Raw genomic sequence first — 22288 nt, 5'->3', positions numbered from 1 at the left:
GCTGGCTTACAGTTACAGAGTTTAATCCATTATTATAATGGCTGGACATGGCAGTGGAGACATGGTGCTGGAGAAGGAGATGAGTGTTCCATATCTGAATCCATAGGGAGCAAAAGGAGATTGTAGGCTACACTAGGCTGAATTGCAGCTTGAGCATAGGAGACCTCAAAGCTCTCCCCATCCCCCCGCAATGACACATTTCCTCCAACAAGGCCACACCTCCTAATAGTTCCACTCTCAATGGGTCAAGCATTCAAACACATGAGTCTATGGGGGCTATACATATTCAAACCAACACATTGTAGTAGGCCTACAATCAGAGTGCTGGCCTTTAAAAATCTGCTTGTATGTAACACTTAGCCATACTATAAAGGGATTATCTAGTAAACAAGCAGAAATTATAGTAAAAGAAAAACTGTTTCTACTCAGTGATTGTGTTATAAAATATTTGGGCCTAAATATTTGATGGAAAAGAAGTTAAGGGCACTTAGTGTGTGTTATGTTTTCAATCTACCCTAGCATCTTGAACAGAGATGCTCACCTCATGATAAGGAAGTAGTGTGGCTGTGTGGTAATAGGATAGGTCCAGGGGAAGACATGGTCTCCAAGGATATGCTTCATTTACTTCCTGTCACCAGACCCCACCAGCCACAGCCTCTCTCTAGTAGTCTTCAAATCCTGCAGTCTTCAACGTACTCAAACTCTCATTAGTTCAGAATCCTGAACATATATATATACCTTAAAAGGGTAGGCAATCCAGAAGAATTCTAGAAAACCGATAAATTTGTATATAGATATATACATATATGTATATATGACCTATCAAAATTAAACCATGGATATTTGAAACACTTATATAGATCTGTAACAAGCAATGAGATTAGAGCAGTAATTATGACTTCCCCAAAGAAAGTTCCTAGACAGATTCACTGCTAAAGTCAACCAATTAAAAACTATTGTGTAAATTTAATTGCTGTTGATCATATCTATAGGATAGGAAAAGGCATTTAACTTACTTTTTATTAAGGCACATATAGATAAATACACTGAACATTCACTATAACATAGAAATTGCTATGAAAACTTATACAGAAGTAATTTGTTCCAACTCAGTATCTCTAGGGCTTGTGAAATTTAGTTGAACCTTTAAAAAAGAAGAATTTTCATAGCTAAAAATAGTGTTCAGAAGACAGTATATTTCAGGAAGATGATCGGGCCCTGCCTCCCAACTTCTGCAAGCTGTGTGGCTCCAAATGGCTTGAGCTTTCCTCTAGGGATAGAAAACCAGGCAGAGAGGTCCTTATATGATCTCTTACAGTCTCTAAACAACCATTAATTCACCTCTGGGTGTATTCTTAGGAATTCATAATCCAGTGTTGTATTTTTTGAGGTATAAAGAGACAACTAACAGTAGACTTTTTTCTGAGATTTTTTTTCAATTTAAGAAAAACTTATGAGGCATCCTGCTTATAGTTTTAGGACCATATTCTGCGAGTGGTTTCTACATTTGTAAAGAGAGACAGGATCGATGTAGACCTTTTTCTTAGCAAAGTTTCAATGGAACAGCATCATATTTTTCCTGTTTTTGTTCCACTGAGTATGTAAAAATTTCACAGAGCTCTTTTTCTCCACACCCCCCCCTTATTGGAAGTCTTCAATTGTAAAGAGAATATAATGGCTTTGGGAAATCTGAAACCATGAAATTAAATATAATTACTTTGTTATTTTTCATTTTAAGCCATCTGTGTTAAAATGTTGGAAATTAAAGTACTCTAAATTTAAAGACATGCTTTGACATTTTGAACAATGATCAGATTCTTATAAGGAATAAATTCTTACCAGGTGCATGGTCTGGATTAAGAGAGCTCTTTGCCCTCTGTCATTCTTCCCACTGTATTTTCTTGACATCTTATCATGCCTCAAAATTGTGGACAGCTGCAGAATACCCATCTGATGGCAGCAGGCTGCCTGTTGGTGTTCAGTGGACAGAATGCAATTACTGACACAAAACTATAAATTAACATATTTTCTACATTAAAATGTATTTCCTTACTGAAGATACAATTGAAAAGACCTTACTTTTAAAATTTGATCCTTTTATTTTGTATGTGTGAGTATTTTGGCTGCATGTATGGCTGTGTACCATATACATGCAGTGCCTTTGGAGGCCAGAAGAGGAAATTTTATCCTCTGGAACTGGATTTACAGATGTAGGTAAACTGTGGGCTCACCCTGTTGGTGCTGAAAACCAAACTTTAGTCTCAGAAAGAGTAGCTGGTGCTCTTAACTGCTGAGCGATCTCTTCAGCTGCTTGAATGCATCTTCAAAACCGAAGCAACTCTCCCATATTGCAGTTTGACTACAGATTTCTTCTTTTGAAATTCATAGGCAAATGGATGGAACTGGAAAATATCATCCTGAGTGAGGTAACCCAATCACAGAAAAACACACATGGTATGCACTCATTGATAAGTGGCTATTAGCCCAAATGCTTGAATTACCCTAGATGCACAAAACACATGAAACTCAAGAAGGATGACCAAAATGCGAATGCTTCATTCCTTCTTTAAAAGGGGAACAAGAATACCCTTGGGAGGGAATAGGGAGGCAAAGTTTAGAACAGAGGCTGAAGGAACATCCATTCAGAGCCTGGGAAAGGGAATAACATTTGAAATGTAATTAAGAAATACCCAATTTAATGGAAAAAAAAAAGAACAGTTCATTAGAGTCCACAAATAGAACACTCCTGATTTATTTAAATGTAAATGAAATACACTTGTTCTTTTCCTTGTTAATCTTGAGAAATTCATAATGTGCTTCTAGAATGTTACTTTCTGGATGAATTCATATGCAGGATAGTGTGTTTTCTGTCAAAATCCAGCAGAAAGAAGCAACAATATGTTGTACATGTCCACAGCAATGTAAGTATAAGCCTGTCTTATGTTTGTAGTTAAATGGTATTCTAAAACTTGGTGAGTTTTACAAAAAGTGATTGAGTTCACAGCTACAAAGGCTCAAGGACATTGTTCTGATATCTATATGTTCTGTTCTAGTAAAGGCTACATGGTAGATGGCATCATGGTCGATGACATGATGATAGAAGACTTCATGGGGAACCAAAAATTATAATGTCATCATGATCAATAGCCTCTTGCCAGACAGCATCATGATGGATAGTATCACAGGAAAGGTACCATCATAGTAAAGGCATCTTGGTGAAGGCATCATGGTATGTGACATCACAGGGAAGCCATCATAGTGGAGAATATAATGCTGAAAGTATCATGATAGTTTATGCAATGGTGAAGCCACCAGGATGAAGGTGTCATGCTAAAGGCATCATGATTGGCTACATCCTGGTGAAGTCTTCATGGTAAAGGTTACATGGTGGGTTACATCATGATGAAGGCCTCTTGGTGGACTGCATAACTCTAGGAGGGTACAGTGATCCATGAAGTTACAGTAGGTAACAACATTGGTAGACAATGTCGCAGTGAAGGCACTATAATGGATTACTTCATCATGAAGGTATCATGGTAAATGATGTGATGATAAAGGCATTATGAGACAGGCATCATGGTCATATTGTGGAATAAAGCCATCTTGGTGGATTATATTGTAAAGGTTTCATGGAGGATAGCATCATGTTGGATGGCCTCACAGTTAATGGTATCAAGGTGAAAGTATCATGATAAGTATATTATGGTAAAGTCATCATGGTGGAGTTCATCACGGTGGGATGAGGGTGTGCAGAGAGTCATGTTAAAAGACAGGAAGATAAAATATATAAATGGGGAAGCTACTACCTTCCATCAATATCTACTTCTACACATTTTGAAACTACATTCCTAAAGAATAAACCAGATCACATCAAACCATAGCACTTGGCTGAAGGAGTCATGAATTTGAGTTTTTATTACTAAGTATCATTATGGCATCAGCTTTCTAGTCCAAGGATCACCTGTCAAACAGAACCTAAAATGCATAAATCCAAATTCAAGTAACAAAAATAAACAAACAAATACAAGAACCAGGGCACTAGGGTGCTGTTGATATTCTAAGGGCTTTTGTGTGGAGTGTACAGGGTGACATAAGAGGTGTACAAGAGCAGAATTTGGGCGTGCTAAAGAGTTGGAGTTAACTATTCTCAAGAAATATTGAAATTTGGTAGAAGTTTATTAATTTTGGAGGATAGGGTAGATCATTTCAATGCAGAATGAAAGGCAGATGTTATGTCTCCTGAGAAAAACAACCTGGCATATATGGAGCATACGGAAGACTCGCTTCACTTGTGTGGAATGGAGAGAACATAAGATGGCGTTTGGAAGGGAGGCAGGGGCTAGGCCCTTAATGACAGTGTTTTGCCTGGGTTTTGATCCTCTTTATATTGCCCTGAAACAATTTTTAATATTCCTACCATTGTAAGCACTGTGCACACACACACACACACACACACACACACACACACACACACACACACACAGAGAGAGAGAGAGAGAGAGAGAGAGAGAGAGAGAGAGAGAGAGAGAGAGAGAACAAGAATATAGAGAGAAACTGTTGAAAATGGCTTGGGCTGGGCTTGACTATACATTCATACATCATTTTATTGTAAGGATACTAGTCTCTGAGAACAATGGAGAATATTGGTTGTGATATCACATTTACATCTGTATTTCATAATGGAAATGCTCAATAATTCAGACAGAATGTAATTGATTGCCAATTGGCATAGCAGAGGATATCATCTCAAGGAGATAGAGATGATGGGTTGGAGGCAGAAAGATCATTAGTGGAAATGAGAAGAATGGCTGAAGCAAGGCCATGTTCAGAAAGTCAGTGTAGTAGCTCATAGCATCGGGCAGCAGCCGCTGCAGGAGAAGCAGGTGCTGGAGCTTGCTTCTGGGTTTCTCAATACCTTTTCCAGGGATGAAACCCCAAGTGAAAAAAAATACCCAAAATTCATGCTTTCTGAGTTTGAGGTGACTTTAAGTGTTCAAACAATAGTGGCAAAATCTGGCATAAATATTGAATTGCAGCTCAAGGTAGAGATGTGAACATAGTGTCAGTGCCATGGAGCAAGCAATTTTCTGATTATTGCCTAAGGACACAGCCTTTCTGCCTTAGGGCTACTAACAGTTTGGGCTGGACGGGATAGCCCCCCACTTGTGGAGAACTGTCCAATCCCCTGCAGGTCCTAGATGTTAGAAATATCCTTCTTAGTTGGTAAGCAAGGGTACCTCAGAATTTTAACAAGTCATCTTGGTGGGGGTGGGAGTTAGGTATAAGACCCGAGTGAAAGAGCATCTAGGGTTGAATGTTGATGCTTATTATTACTGTTATTACTATTATTTTATAGAGTAGAAGAAATGGAAGAAAATTCAGAAAATAGGTAGCCAGAGGATTGAAGAATATGTTATGTTCTGGCACAGAACAATGCAATATAATAGTCCATTTGGGATTGGATTATATCTTCCAAATTCCTGTGTTCAAGCTCTGAGCCCCAGCATCTCAGAATATGACTGAGAAACTGGACCTCTCATCACCCTGACACTGGCCTTATGAAAGGATCAGTTGCTTAATTTGGCTATTGTTCTCTGTTACTTCTAACCCATTCTATGTGGAGAACTGTCGCTCTGAGAAACTCAGATTCTAGGAGCATAAAGAACACAGTCGGTACGCTGAGGCTCTGGCAAAGGTCTACGTGCACAGCAGAGTGGGGTATTAAAGGAAAGCTATTGAACCTTTCACGTGCAGCAGAGAGTCAAAAGGGAATAAGTTTCAGAGACGGGGCTTAAGGGCTTGTTTATTAGTGTTGAGTAATGCTGATGAGTTATGGGCCATGAGAGATGACCACGGATGTCTAGTGGATTTGTCAGAAAGAGGGCAGCAACTGAATTAAGTTTTATGTGGATATTTGGGTGTATTGGAAATGATATAGGTTAAAGACGAAGCTAAAAACAGGACCAAATCCTTAAATCAGACGCAGACATTGTAGCTGATTGTATTACAAATGCTAATTATGCTGATTATGTACCCCAAAAAGTGTTTGCATGAGAGGGTCTATGTGAGTTCTGGGAACCTGCCCCGAGTTGGTTCTGATTATTAAATAAAGATGCCAGCAGCCAGTAGCTGGGAAGCATAGAAAGAGGGCAGATTTCGTGATTCCTGGGCTTGAGACTGGGATGAGGAAGAAAGGGAAATTGGCCATGCTTGCGATGTGGAGAGAGCAGAGACAGAGGCTGCCATGGGAGTAGGAAAGCACAGAAAGCACCCTGGGCTCTGGGCCAAGAAGGCGCGGCCCAGAGCTGCGCAAATGGGTCCAGAGAGGCCAAGAGGGAACATAGAAGTTAGTTAAGTAGTAACTCAGAATTATTAATGGGAGGTAGCTTTTAGTAGCATAGAGGCTAGGTACTTGCCCAGCTATTAAGATACGTGAGGCATATTAAAATATAAAGACTGTGTATGTGCCCTTCATTCGAGAACATAAATCATTGAGGCAGGTAACAACCCAGTGCCAGGTTTTATTAATTAATAATTAATTCAATGCATCTTAGTCTGGGATCTGTCACTTTCTTTTTTGCATTGGCCATGTGGTTTCCAGTTCAGAGTAACGGATGAAGCCTTCAAAGTAGAGGAAATTATTCCTCACCCAACACAGAGTGATAATGCTGGAAAATTTTAACATGCCGATGCTTACACAGGTGACCTGGTATGCCCAGAAAGCTATTTTTACAGATGTATAGATTTAAGAATGACTTACTTGAAATCTTCTATAATAGGATTCTTTTGCTAAGCCTACTCCCCACATAAAGAGTATTAAGAAACATCAGTCGTCTGTCTATTCAGAAGTGCAGTTAGCAGATAATTTACAAGAGCTCCCTTGCCTTCCTTGAGGAAAAGCTGAAATAGAAGTAGTCATATCTGAACATGCATGACAGAAAGATCTGTACCATATTCTGTGATTGTGAAATGTGTAATGATTGTGGGTAGCTGGGAAGGTAGTGATCTGACAGAGTCATTCTATGGCCTTTTTGTCCATGGGCATTAAAGATATGTTGGCACTGAGCAGAGGCTTTACAAATATCTGTTGAACGTGTTAAGGCATGAATGCATGAATGCATGAGTGGATGAGGATGAATGAGTGCATGTGTGCATTGGTGAATGATGTACCGTGTTGGCAATATTCACACTGAGAGATGTTAGCTGTTCTTGCACTCAGTCCTGAAGCTCATGAAGTGCACAGAGTAAATAAATTTTAAGAGATATGGGAAAAGCCATGTTCCCAGGACTGGGTAAAAAAATCAGAAAAGGTACTGCCATTCTGAAGGGTAACACGAAATCTCAGAGAAGGCAGGAAGCCATCCACGGTGAGCTGGAGAAGGAACTCCTAGGCCAGAGCAGTGATTACGACCTAAAATTCTGACTGCAGAAAGGCTTCCTGGATAAATTTCATGTTCCTTTGTAGAGACATTATGGTTATATTTTCCTGAGTTTCCAATCCCTAGCTTTTAAAAACCTAAATCAAAAGAAATAAAACATAACCACCAGTAAAATGAATTTGTATTTTGATAAAATCCTCTTGCTTAGAGCAAACGATGCTCTTGAATTAAACTAAGTGTATTTTCTATGAGATAAAACTTCATAGTGTTGAGCCTAATTTTAAAAACCTTTCCTAACACCCATCATATACCTGCAACAAATTTTATGTGTTAAAAGAACCGCTCTTCTATCTGGGTAGGTGTCTGTGTGTTAGAAGATGATTTAATCTTTCAAAACCTCTGCTTCCTTGAGTATAGTGAGAACATGGTCTGTCATATTGGACTGATGAAATCTGGAGAAGGAATATAAAGCAATATAAGTAATCAACACAGCAATAGAGTTGAACTCTCATCCTTAGGCAGGTTTGGTTATTTATGTACTGCATCTGGTGTCCTCTTATTTCATGTTTTGGGGCCATCAGTACGGTGATAGAGCTGAAATATCCAGTATGACTGAGTAGTGTAAAGTTAACTTTTGTTTACCTGATTTAGTTGTCCTATGAGGCTTACAGCTCCCAACTGCTAATTTAGGCCTAGTCCTGGAAACTCCTATCCTCCTTATAATCTAAACGAGGTCTAGAATATTTTTAACCTCGGAGACTGACTGCTGAATAAGCTCACCCTTTCTAGCTCTTTCTGAACTCTGGCTAGCTGGTCAACTCAGCTATTTTGGCTGAACTCCTCTCCAAGCTGGATAATTCAATCTGGTTTCTCTCTTGGTCTTTCCTGAATTGCTTGGCTTGGCCTCATACTAACTCTGGTGATCTGTTCTAATCTTCTGGCTCCTTCTCAATCTCTGACTCATTCTGTCTTTACCTGTGTCTAGATTGTTCTCCCTCTGCAATTTGTCTCTGTAAAACTCTCCTAGTAAAACTGCTTCCTTTTTGTCTTTTTCTTTTTTCTTTCTGTTTGTTTTCTAGTAAATACCGTCACTTTCCTCTCTCTTCTCATAAAAGTTGGGCCTATCATATTCTGTCAAATCTTTCTCTGATTTGTCACTTTGTCTGCCACTCAATTAGACATCACTTTCAAACATGAGTGCTTCCTTCTACAAACTAACTTTGCCTTCATTTTTTTGTGATTGAAGGTGTGTAATAAGGGCATATCTGTATTCCAGCCAGAGGGATTAAAGGTGTGTGCTAAAGGCAGAGCCATATCACTAGAGCAATTCTTTTCCCAGTAACTAACACAGAGTGATCCTGTGACAAAGTGTTTTACCCTAAAGTTTGGTTTTGAAGAGTCATTAGAGGAATGAGAGAAACCACAAGCAGTCCAGGCATATGTGCAAAGTATAGTGCTCTAACTTATGAGGGTTTTAATGGACATGATTCTCCATCATGCTGGTTCCAGCAAAAGAGCAGAAAGCCCACTGTTCTGTTCTATAATCCACAAAGAATGTACTTATTTAGTAGGGAACAGTAATGGCTTTTTTTGTGGCGGTAGTGAAAGGACACTTCACTTTTTTTCTATAAGTACTTTTATTTTCTCTCCAGGGCACTTTAAGGGTTGGTCATTGAAATTTGACATTTGGAAACCCTGGAAGGGAGAAACAGCTGTAGGTCAGTGCACCATTGCTTCATAACCTGCATTGACTCTGAGCCTTTCAAGGGGATAATAAGCTTTCATTGCCTTCAAGTTGTCAAAGAGAACATCATATAATAATTTTCTCCTAATGTTCCCTAAGACACATTTGGATTATAGAGTAATTGTTGCTACTTTTAGCAAAAAAAAATCAGATTATAGTTAATTTCATTAAAGTAAGTGGTAGTTGCAGAAAGGCCTCTCTCTTTGCAGCTAATGTAGTACCAGGAGTCTCTAAATTTGATTCAAGTCCCTAAGCACCACATAGTATTCACAGCACTAATGGCTGTGGTTATTCCTCAGCTCTGAGTTTCACCAGTGCTAAGTAACACAAGAGCATCCCATTCTATTTATGACTCTAAATGAGTGATAGCTTTCTTTTTTTCAGACAGAGCCTTGGAATACCATGGCATCGGGAAACTTCAAGGTAATGAGTTGGTGGTTACAAAAAGCTATCATGGATCCTCAACGTGTTATGTGAATCTCCTGTTCTTTTTGAACTGAAACTAAACAGGTTTTAGCCTCATCCCTTTTTCTCTAGTAGTTTTCCTTCAAGTCCTTAAAGTCTGATATATTGATCCAGGGCTCAATTTTTGATTCTTATAGCCAATTTGATTGACAACTTCCTTGAAACATGTTTGGAGTATCTTAGTCTTCTGGCCACCAACCCTTCCTTAGTTTCCATTCTTGCTGGTCCTCTGTTGTTGTAAAATTATAAAAAAGGGCTGTCTTTTACCCTGCTAGGTCTGGCACCATAGTGGCCCAAGATATCTGCTAGATATCTTGCCGGAAGCACACATCTTAACTCCATGTTGGCCCAGTGTCTCTGCCTCCATACACTCTCCTAACTCAAATCACAAGAAAGAACACACAACTCAATAACCTCTGACCCAACTGATAAGATATAATCGCCCACCTAAACATGCAAAGCTCTGTACACAGTCATCCCTTAAGAACATTCACAACAACCTGTAAAGGTACAGAGTGGAATCTTAACATCAGCCTCATGCTCTCCCCATGGCGGCTCTGCCAGTCTCCTCCTGTCTCCTCCTCCTTCCCGTTCCAGTCTCCTCCTCTTCACTCAAACTTGTCTCCTGCCCATCCTTCCTTCTCATCCAATGACAGGCCTCATTCTATCTTGTACCCACCCTCATCTGTATGACATCCTGCAGTCCTCTTTTGTACCTTGCTTCTTGCCTTCATGCTCCTAGTGCTGGATTACCTTTTTGTTTCTGGTAAAGACCAGGTATTCTCATCCATCCTTTAGGTTATGACTATAATTGATGGGATTAGCAGCATATGATTTGTGTATTCTACTCTTTCTGACATCAAGATTGTAATGCAGCTGTTCATGACAATCTCCATCTATATGCCACATACTTATATTAAATGTAATAGGTTCAAACTGATTTCCTTTCTCCTGTTTAATTTTTTTTCATCTTGATGCTTTCTCTAGTAGTGGTGATATTTTAAATATATTTACTGACAGAGTCATATTCTGTTTTCTCTGAAATCCATCTTACTGTACTTTGGGAAGACAGTGAGAATTCTTGCATCACCACAGACACACTCCAATTCATTACCCTCACCCTCCTTATCTTCCTAACTGCTCAATGCTTCTATATTTACTCTCATTAAATTGACATTCTACTTCTTGGCTGGGATGATCCTCCTATTCATATATGTCAGTATATGGTTTCCACTGCTGCAAACTTTCAAGGAGTTTTCATCCTACTCAGAGTAAAATCCAGACTAAGTGATAGGCATTGCTGTCGATGACTTGGTCCTACACACTGTTGCTGTTGCTCGAGAGTTACTGGTCCTTCCTGTGTAGTTGTTTGTCTTTGTAAATCCTATGCCTTTCTGCCTTAACTGTTAACTCTGCATGTAAAGATACCTCACTACAGAGATGCCTGTGAGGGGTTTAAACCTTCTCTTTACTGTCCCCTTCCCTCATCACCCACTATCCTTTGTTTACTTTACTGTTACATTGAGGCAGGAATCAACTCCTTATAGGCAATAAGGGAAAACCACTCGTCACATAAACACAAGAACAGAGAGAACATTATTTTACAGCTAGCAACACCAATGTACATAGGTGTCTAAAAATACCAGTCCTGATTTACAGCCAAAAGATGAATCAAGGATAGCAAAAAATCAACTATGGAAGGGGAACTCCAATTGGGAGCACCATCCTTATTGAATAAGTAGCACATGATTATATCCTTGGTTGGACCAGAAGGTCTAGGCAGAGTGTGTGGGTTCATCATTGACCTAATACACCAAATATCCAGAAAACTAACCTCTTAATAAAAACTGCATCATTTGTTGTTCAATTTCTGCAATAACCCTCACAAGAACTTTCTAAACAAAATCCTCATAGTACCTCCTACTTCAATAAACTTCAGCTTTCCTGTTCTGTTTGTAATAAATTTATTTTTATTTACTCATTCCTCTTTGTGTGTGTTCTTAATCACCATCAACATTTGAGAACACATTTACTGCCTCAGTCTGACTTTGGTGACCATTAATTATCTGGCATATTAATCCTAGGCTCAAGCTTAGATATAAGTAGGGACTAAAATACCAACCAATGAGTACACATGGAGGGACCTATGGATCCATCTGCATATATAGCAGAGGATCTTGTTGTCTGGCAATAGGAGATGTCCTTCATTTTTTTGAAGGCTTCTTTCCTCAGTGTAGGGCATGCCAGGGCATTGAAGTGGGAGTGGGTGGGTGGGAGGGGAAGCATCTTTGTAGAAGCAGAGGGAGGGGGAGGAGGTGGAGGAGAGGGGAGGGGATTAAAGGGATAACATTTGAAATGTAAATACATAAAATACCCAATTAAAAAACATACATGATAGTTAATGATAACTTTTCTTTCTCTATTTAGTTTTTTTCCCTGGGTTGGTTAAATGGGAAGCATCATTATTAGGGCTTTGTTGAAGCAGATGTGATTTTTTTTTTGGTCGCAATTTTCTGTATAAGAGAAGGCTGAGCTCTCCCTGAGCTTGGAGGGTTCAAATTAACTGGACAAATATAAAATGCCCAGCTATGTGGTTCATCTCTGAACAGTAAGAGTAAAAAATCAGGGGTATCTCTGCTTGTCAGTTGGGAACAAAAGGAAAGGGAAAAAAAAATCAGACAACTACTCTGCATCAGGAAGACTGAAACAGGTAGACCTAACTGCAGAGCATGCTGGCAGAGGCACAGAGGTAAAGAAATGTAGGAGAGGCGTGGATGTGAGTTACGCAAAGTGGGAAAAGACAGGAGTCTCAGGTTACAGAATGGAGAGTTTGTCATGAAAAAGGGCACAAGGAAGTAGAGTGTGTTGTCTAGAAATAGAAGAGACACGCATTGCACTTGACAGATGTGCTGATGGACTACTATTTTTTTTTTTTTACCTCATATAGAGTGTTAATTTCAAATGCTGCCCTCTAAGGGCCAAGCAATCAGGATGAAACCCTGGCCTTCTCCACTGGCTTCTTAGATTCTTCATTAAGAATCATAGCCTTTTGATAATAAAGGAGGTAAAGAAAGATGGGACAATACGTGCAACTGTATATTAAAAGACAGCGATGAGAAAATTTGGAATGTGATATATGCTATATGCTATATGAAGAGAGTTTGAATGGCTTATTACTGCCAGGTAAGAATCATATTTTGTTTTATTGAGATACCCTCTCTATTCACCTCTTTTCTGGTTATGGCAAAAGTTGAATTATATACATTTTCATGTATACATATATATATATATGTGTGCATGTAAACATCCTTCATATTAAATTACTTTCAAATGACATTTACTTAATTGTTAATTATTTGGGAACACATGCGAAAGCATGTACTAGAAGTCACATGATAGCGCATGGAAGCTTGTCCTGTCTTTATATAACATGGGTTCCAAGGAATGAATTTAGTTTGTTAGTCTTGATGGCAGGTACTTTCCCCCTTGAGCCATCTCACTGTTCTTTTAGAATTGTGTTATAGTTTCTGTGTAGTACAGATGAAATTATCGAAAATGCACATAGTCGCCCTGTTCATCTGTTAATTGGCAAAACCACTCACTAGCCCCTCATCAAAAACTGATAAACAAACAGGAAAAATTACCATAAGCCATTTTTTGTTGAACAACCTTAGAAATTTAGAAATTATAAATTTATTAACTACTTCAAAATGTGAAATGGTTTAATTAAACATCATATTCCTGGATATTGATACAACTAAATTTTTGGCAAAGCAACTTTCCTACTTTCATAGGACAACTTATATGGTGGCTGTCTGCTTTGTCTAAATCATCCTTCTTCAGTTTGCTATGATTTTGTCACCGTCCGTTACATCACTCCTGTGAATGGCCCACTTATCACTTAAGTTACTTTCCAAGGCCATCCATATTACCTAATTCAGAAAACTGATTAATAGTTTGTCCAAAAAATTGATCCCAAAACTCAGTACGGATGATTAAGTAGACTGATGGAGACATATTATCTGACCCATGTTCTTGGCAGCCTGTTTAGTTGAACTTTCTATCAATTATTCTAGTTTTGATATTTAAACAAATTACATCAAAATTCTTTGGAAAGTTGATTGGTTCATCAAACTCTTTCTAGGAAAAAAAGAAATGCCCAAAACAAACCTAGTGCATGGACAGATTATAATTTTTCTCATATGACATACAATTTTATAGGCATGTCATCACAAATTATGCAGCTAGAATTCCTAGAATCTCATACTAAATATTTACTTCCTTGAAGTCATTATGAATTCTCTAAATGTGTTCATGATGACCATTAGTGAATCATAATAGTTTTAAAGTCTCACAAATTCTGAAGGGTGAGAAGAATACACATGGAATGGTCAGTAGTCATGAAGTCTCTTTTATAGTTATTTTAAATGGACTGATATGCACAGGAAGGGCACGCTGGAAGATCCAGATAGAGGTAGTTATCTTATGATGCTATACATCTCAGACTGAACGGACTGTATCCATAAGAACTGTGTGAAACAATGAAAAGAAACTGAGGGTCCACGAGCCAAGACATTGCAAGAGGCTGCACAATTCTGTTTCCTTAGGGTGAATTTACAGGCTATCACGCCTGCTCATGAGAAGGACTTCTTATACAATTCTTTGCAAAGAGTGGCTGATATTAAAGCTACAATAATGTGTTGAACTTTAAGATTAAAAAACAACAACAGAAACAAAAAGACAACAACTGGAAATGGAAGGGGCAAGATTCAGTATTAGTTTTGACAAGCTGTGAAGAAAATGAAGAAAGGAATGAAAAAATTACTTGGAGAAGGTGAAGAAATTTATAGGGTTATGGCCCTCATGGAATAAGCTTGAAATATAGGACAACTGCATGTTCAAAGCCTGGTTTAGCCAGAACTAGTTCAAGCTCACTCTGTGCAACTTAGCAAGCCTCTGAAAGAAAAAGAAAGAAAGAAAGAAAGAAAGAAAGAAAGAAAGAAAGAAAGAAAGAAAGAAAAAGGTAAAAAAACATTTGGTATGTAGCCAAGAATGCATGATCCCTGGGTTCAGTTCCAGTATCTTAAAAGGGAAATCATATGGAAAACAGACAGGGAGATCTGGAGTGTCTTAGAGAAGCCACAGAAAATGAGTATACTTATAATTCACATAAATACAGGTGTTAGGAATTTTTCGAGTAAATGTGAAGTACTTTTCTAGTCTATCAATCCACCTTTGAGATGTCCTTGGCCCTTCCTATTTAGCAAATTTGACCCAATTCACATCTTGCTCAATCAATTCACTTTTTTTCTCAAAAGAAGAAAAAAAATTCTGATTAGAATGAAATTAAAGAATTAGCCACTTACATAGAAAATACCCAATGATAACAGCTTAATTCAAAGCATTCTTCAGAGTCCATCAGTTTAAAGGTGCATCTGCTCAGATTTCAGAATTTCTCTTCGTGGAGTTTTCCTTTGATGACTATAAAGTGTCCTTCCCTATCTTGCTTTGTAATGTTTGGTTGAAAGTTTATTTTACTAGATTTTAAAATGACTACTCTGGCTGGGTTCTTGGGACCATTTTCTTGGAAGACTTTTCCAGATTTTTACTCTGAGGCACTGTCTGTTTTTGTCATTGAGGTACGTTTTTTGTATGTAGCAAAGTGGTGGATTCTGCTCGCATTTCCAGTCTGTTAGCTTATGTCTTTTTATTGGGGAATTGAGACTGTTGATATTGTGAGATATTAAAGGAAGATGGTTGTTAGTTCCTGTTATGATTGTTGTTGTAGTGAGAATTAGTGTATGTGATTCTCTCCTTTTTGTTTTGTTCTGAGATGATTAGTATCTTGTTTATTCTGTGGTGTAGGTACCCTCCTTGTGTTAGAGTTTTCCTTCTGGAACCGTCTGTTGGGCTAGATTGATAGATATGTTTAAATTTGGTTTTGTCCTGGACTATTTTGGTTTCTCCATCTATGATGATTGGAATTTTGCCAGATATAGTAACCTGGGCTGGCATTTCTGCTCTCTAAGGATCTGCCTGACATCTTTCCAGGCTCATCTGACTTTTATGGTCTCTGTTGAGAGGTCTGGTATAATTCTTACAGATCTTCTTTTATATGTTACTTGGCACTTTCCTTTTATAGCTTTCAATATTCTTTCTTTGTTCTGTGCATTTAGTGTTTTGATTATTATGTGACAAGAAAATTTTCTGCTCTCGTCCCAACTTTTTGGTGTTCTATAGGCTTCTTATAGATTTATGGCCATCCCATCTCTTTTTTAGGTTGGGGAAGTTTTCCTCTATGATTTTGTTGAAGACCTTTTCAGATCCTTTGAGCTGGGAATCTTTGCTGTCTTCTATTCCTATTATTCTTAGATTTGGCCTTTTCATTATGCACCGGATTTCCTGGAAGCTTTGGGAAAGGAGATTTTTTTCTATTTTGAATTTTCTTTGATTATTGCATCAATATCTTCTAAGGTATCTTCTACTCCTGAGATTCTCTCTTCTATCTCTTGTATTCTGTTGTTGATGCTGGCATTTATAGTTCCTGACCTCTTCCTAGGTTTTATATTTTTAGGGTTGCCTCTATTTGTGTTTTCTTAATTCTTCATTCTTCCAGTTTTAAGTCTTGGACTACTTTGTTCAATTCCTTTACCTGTTTAATTGTGCTTTTCTCTATTTAAGGGATTTATTTGTTTCTTCTTCAAGGACTGTTTACCTGTGTTTTCCTGTATTTTAGTAAGTCATTTATATCCTTCTTAAAGGACTCTATTATCTTCATGAGATAGTAGTTTAGGTCAGCATCCTGGTTTTCAGGTGTGTTGGTGTATCCAGGACTTGCTGTGACTGGAGAACTGGCTTCTGATGAAGCTAAAGTATAGTGACTCCTGTTGTTTATGTTCTCATGCTTGCCTCTCACCATCTGGTTATCTCTGGTGTTAGCTGCCCTGGGAGTTTCTCTCAGGAGCCTGTCTCCAATGTCCCTGGGTTGTTGCATGTCTCCTAGGAGACCTATATCCCTGGCTGTAGCAGATCTTCTGGGTGGGCTTTATACTGTGGGGTCTTTAGAGGAGCAGACAAGCTGATGATATACATGTACCAAGGAAGGCTCAGGTCAGAAAGGGGATGGAGCTCAATTGGGGTAGAAGTGGTGATGGGTCACAATCCCACTGGGCTCCTTGAGGTTACCAGCTGCTACGATTGTCTGTAAGAGTCCCCTACTTGTTGCCCTATGTATGATCTTCTAGGAGGCCTTCAGACTGTAGTCTTTAGAGGAGCAGACAAGATGATGATCTTCCCCACCTATGATACAGGTCAGAAAGTTTGATCTGCTGCCTTTACTAATTTACTTTTGATCTTTCTTTCTGAGGGATATACTTCCCTTATTACTCAGAGCTAATCACATCATAATAAATGAAACAGATGCAGTTCTCAGCTATGAGAAATAGAGATGGTTATGAGACTGTGGAGGACAAGGAACAGTCCCTCTGCTTCACCTTCAGGGACATGGGAAAGGATCTAGACAACATAACCACAGAGGCCATAAAAGCCTATATGATACTTTATAGGAATAGTTCTTTGTCAGACTGGGCCTTGAATTTGTAATTATGAGGAAACTTATGTAACCTCCATTTCAATGACTGCCTCATTAAGTAACAAGAATGTAGAAAGTTCTACCCTTTTGCATTTGACATCAAGTTTGCAATATAAGATATGTTCGAATAAAACATAATACATACTTTAAAAAATTAATGAGAGTGAACTTGTGGACATTAAGGATAGAGAGTTAAAATGGTCTAAAGAAGAAAAGGCATGGATAGCAAAATAGAAATTTATATGTAATTTAGGAATAAATAGTAAACTATTACTAAGGAAAGTACATGAGAAATTGCTAGGATGAAAGGTTAGAGGATTAAAAGATGATGTAGAAGCATATGAAATGCTAATACTTTGAAGAATTGGCAATGATAATGCCTGGAAAGATATTAGAGAGAGCTAACTGCTTTACTTACATAAATTTTAAAACTTTGTAAGAAATTATTTTAATTTTATTAGACTTTCATCTTTCTGTTCTTAAATGAAAGTGGTTACTAAGGACTGCTGTCTGTTGTACTAGGAAACCATAAGAGCTGTGTCCGGCTACCCATGAAGAATAGGTTCTGTAAACCTATAGGGAAAAGTACTTTCCCTTTGTGTTTAGTTTCTGCTCTAAGGAAATATGGGTTGGATTATTGATCAGGAATTGATAGAATTTTTGTAAATTTAAGAAAATTTGAAGATTAATAACAATGATCAAAGCTCTGATCATTGGCTTTAGTCAATAAGAGACTGGCTTCAGGCTCTCTGGTTAAAAGAACAAGAATAAGAATGATGAGAATCTTCAGGGAGGAGGGAGAGAGTACCTGCATTGACAGCTTGCATTTACTACTGATTTTGAGCAATTATTGAATTAGTGCCATTTATATTTCTGCCTTCTCAGGACTCTCCTAATGCTGAGCTGAACCTCTATGTACAGTATGATATCACTGTTTTTTTTTTTACCACACCATGAAGTACCTTGGGCACCTTCAGGATCACAGAAAACCAAATGACTCCAGAATGTTCTATCACACCATGATCCTCTGATCCTCTTCAGAAAGGAACATTCTCAACTCACCTCTCAGAACAAAGGGAAAGCAAGGAACAGATACAAGCAAAGGTAATTAGTTCTGTTAATTGCAATTTCCACAGCGCAGGAGCACAGGGTGGCTGTGTTGTCTTAAGCAACAAACCTTATATCGGTATTTGCCAATTTGCTGGGCTCATACTGCTATCTCAAGGTAGCTGATTTGTTACAGATTCCTTTTAATAGAAAATTTTGTTTCATCATTCTGCTAAGTGTCAAGGTCAAAAAAGCCTCACAAATATACAGAAGCTTCCTGTCTGCTCTCTCTCACTTGATGAAGATAATCTTTTTTATTATCTATCTATCTATCTATCTATCTATCTATCTATCTATCTATCTATCTATCTATCTATTATCTATATATCTAGAATCTATCTATCATCTATCTATCTATCATCTATCTATCTATCTATCTATCTATCTATCTATCTATCTATCTATCTATCTAACAATCTATTTTTACACTCGAGATTTTATTCTATTCCTGATCCACCCTTCAATTGTTCCATATCCCATACCTCCTCCCCACCCTATCCCTGTCTCCACAAGGATGTTCCCACCCCAACCACCCCACCAGACGTCTAACTCCCTGGAGCCTCCAGTCTCTTGAGGGTTTTTGAGACTGTAAATAGAAGTATTCTGAGTGTTTAATACAATGTCTTTAAAATCGTCAAGTTTTAAATTGCTAAAAGCAACCAATAAATGTAGAGTTCTGTGTATATGTCAGTGAATCCTTCATTTATTTCATAAATGATGGAATAACAAGATGGCAAAGCTTTTGAGAATGAGAAGAAGGTGATTTTCTTATGGGAATTCAGCAGATGAGTTTCAATGTTAGTTTTCCTTCTGGTTTCCTTTCTGTTTTTATGACAAAACACTCTTGACTAAAGCAACATAGGAGAGGAAAGGATTATTTGTCCATTTCCAGTTGACAGTCTACCTTTGGGGAATTAACCTCAGGAGCTGAATCAGAAACTTGGGTCAGAAAACCTGAAAGAAACCTGGCTTACTCACTGGCTAATGCTTTGCTTGCTTTTCTGCAGAGGCCAGGCCAGGTACATAGGGATAGCGCCACTCACAGTGGGCAGAACCTTCCTGCACCAGGATGCAATAGAGACAATGCCTTTAGACATGACCACAGACCAGTCTGAGCCAGGCAAATCATCAGCAGAGAGGTTTCCCTCTCTAATGATGCTACAGTATGTCATAATGACAACTGAAACGAGTCCTCCTACTGAAATGATTGTTACTATTCATGAGGGCTTGGTTTCTGATTTAAAGTTTATTTTTGTCTTCATTATAGTTTAAATGCCAACCTGTGGGGAAAAAAAAAAACGAGATGCTTCAAAATCATTGCCAAATAAAATTGTAAGATGGTAGATCTTAAAATTATAATTATGGTAAAATTTATCCCCTAAATAATTGCCAAATCATGCCTTTCACTAATGCCCATCAAGTCTGTACTTTTCTGTAAATTTACGACCCAATAAAACATCCCCTTCTCAGTTAGAATTTAAATGTTGTCATTTCTGATTTAATTAGCCTTTCTTTCCAGGTATCTCTTCATAGATTTTTGTCTCCAACTCCCTGGAAATAGTCTATACATAAAAAAAAAAATTCTGAGGGAAGTGGATTGTAGATAAGATTAGAAGGTGCTTAAGGATTATATTTTCCACGTTATGAAGGTGACCTAGTCTTTCCTACCATGGACTGTCAGTACATTAAAATGCAAAAGGAGGGAATGAAAAAGCAGCAGGAGATAGGTGAGGCTTAATTGTAATTTTGATCAAAGAACTTAATGCATCTGCACTAGTGTCTGACAAGGAGGTTGGGAGTAATAAGCAAAGTAAGCCATGAGGGAGTGGTTGCACATCTTAGGTAGTAGCCAGGTTTACTCAGCATGTACACCTCACTTAAGGAGTTTTCTATTGAAAGTCACTTATATAGCCCTTTCCCTCTGGATGGGACTATGACAGCTTCCTGGATACAAGATTGAAGCCTAGAGCATTTCATTTTCTATGGGAATCTTTTCCATTCCTAGTCCTGTAGTTGATAAAAGTTCCCCTCTATTTCTTTCAGAGAACTTCCTTTGCTAGAGAACTACCTGTTCCCAGTTCACTAGTTCTGATTTGAAAACTGAGGTTTCAAAGAAAAGATTGTACTGACACATGCCCCTTGCAGCAGCCCATGCTGTACAGCAGATATTAAATGAATGTTTGTGGAATCTAATTTAACATGCTAAGTGATATGCATGGCATGTAAATAATGTGACATCACCCCAAAAATTAGAATATAAGGAATATTGATTCCATATATATATATTGATATATGAAGAATCAGTGCATGAATATGAATAAGTGGAGAAGGTATTACACAGAGAAGTGGTAGGCAGTGGTAGATTCTTACTTACTGCCAGCTATCAACTTGCCAGAAGCTAGACTGTCCCAGGAAGTAATCCTCTAGATGAGTTTGTGACAGCTTGTCTAGATTAAGGTTATACTTTGAGAATCCCTCTGACAGATTATCTTGATCAGACTGATTAATCTGTGAAAGATAATCTTAACTACAGACAGAGCTGTGCCCTGGGCAGTATGGGGAAAGTAACCTGAGCAGTATCAAGCAGGCATCAGTTGCTCTCTGCTTTCTGACTGTGGGTATGAAGGATCCAGCCACTTCAGGGTCTCACCGCCAAGACTTCCCTGCCAGGGCAAATTATACCCTTGAACTTTGATAAGAATTTTCTTCCTTTAAGTGGCTTTCTCATGCATTTTATCACAGCAACAGAATCTGAAACATGCTGATAAATCAAGAAAGGAAGTCTTCCACAGCACCTGAGAAAGCCATGTGAAAGCTACCATAACAGCTTGAAATATCAGTGCACCATGCACTCATATGTCACGGTGAGACTAGTCTTGCTCTAACAACTGTGGGCTGGAGAAGATTCATAGAGGAGATAGAGGATTTTTTTGTTATTGTCTACATTTGTCTGTGGGTCTCTAGAGCAGTGGTTTTCAAGCCATGGGTTGTGATCTCTTTGGCAAACCTCTATCTCCAAAACTGTTTACGACATCATTATGAAGTTGCAAAAATACAGTATGTGGTAGAAGGAAGAATAATTTTATGGTGAGGGTCACCACAACATGAGGAACTAATTTAGAAGCTGCACCAGTAGGAAGGTTGAGATGCTCTGGAACTTGTGCGTCTGACCAAGGACATTTTCTCATCACCAGCCCTGGATGGTCTCTCTGCTCACTGTTCTTTCATTCTAGGCAACTTGTCTAGGAAGCTCTGTGATTCACCACAGTTTCCCACCCTCCTAGATCCCATTATACTGTCTTGAGGAGAACTATGCTTACGGGGGAAAGTGCTAGAAGCAAGTTTTCATTCCATCTGACTCAGCTTTGTTATTCATTATTTTTGGCAAGTAAAATGAATAAGAAAATTTTTAGTATAGCTTTGAAGTTATTCTAAAATTTGAAATCAAATGCTGAATTTACAGTCATCCCGTCATCGAAAAATTTTAACAAGTTATTTTACTATAATAATTTTGGTTTATTCTAACATCACACCAGGCATCCATGCATTTTGTTTGCAAATATAAAGAAAAAATGTACCAGTTATATGCACGGTCTCTGTGTACACATAAATAATTCCTATCATCTATTTGTCTATCTCTATATCTCTCTATATCTGGTAGGCTGCTGTAGTTCCTAACATCATAGCACAAATATGCACATCATACTGAACACATTCTCCTAAGGGAATGAATCATGCTGCCAGTAATAGCACAGAACACTGTAAGAATACCTCTACCAAAGTGAAGTAAGTTTTCAAAACAGCAGATTTCATAACCAAATCTTTGTGGTTCAGAAACATCACACTTGCCAACTATGAATTAGCAATCTATGCCTATATACAGTATATTTTCCTTTTCACTGCAGTAAGAGAAGTAAACATGGAATTATCATTTAGAACAACACACTCCTGATTTCAATTATTTAGTGCATTGCAAATATGTCTTATCATTTAATAAAGCAG

The 22288-nt window shown here is 38.2% G+C and overlaps 1 long non-coding RNA gene across 1 annotated transcript; it reads left to right on the top strand.

The window, feature by feature from the left end:
* The first annotated feature begins 413 nt into the window (after positions 1–413).
* Positions 414–21901, top strand: LOC134482180 (uncharacterized). The gene is made up of 4 exons (XR_010058250.1): positions 414–3229; positions 12536–12771; positions 18065–18283; positions 21029–21901. It is a non-coding gene; the product is annotated as an uncharacterized LOC134482180 (long non-coding RNA).
* Positions 21902–22288: the final 387 nt, after the last annotated feature.

This window comes from Rattus norvegicus, chromosome 15 (assembly GCF_036323735.1).
Source record: "Rattus norvegicus strain BN/NHsdMcwi chromosome 15, GRCr8, whole genome shotgun sequence".
Classification (NCBI taxonomy): Eukaryota; Metazoa; Chordata; class Mammalia; order Rodentia; family Muridae; genus Rattus; species Rattus norvegicus.
Note: the sequence above shows the minus strand (reverse complement) of the source record. Positions and strands in the feature narration are given on the sequence as shown.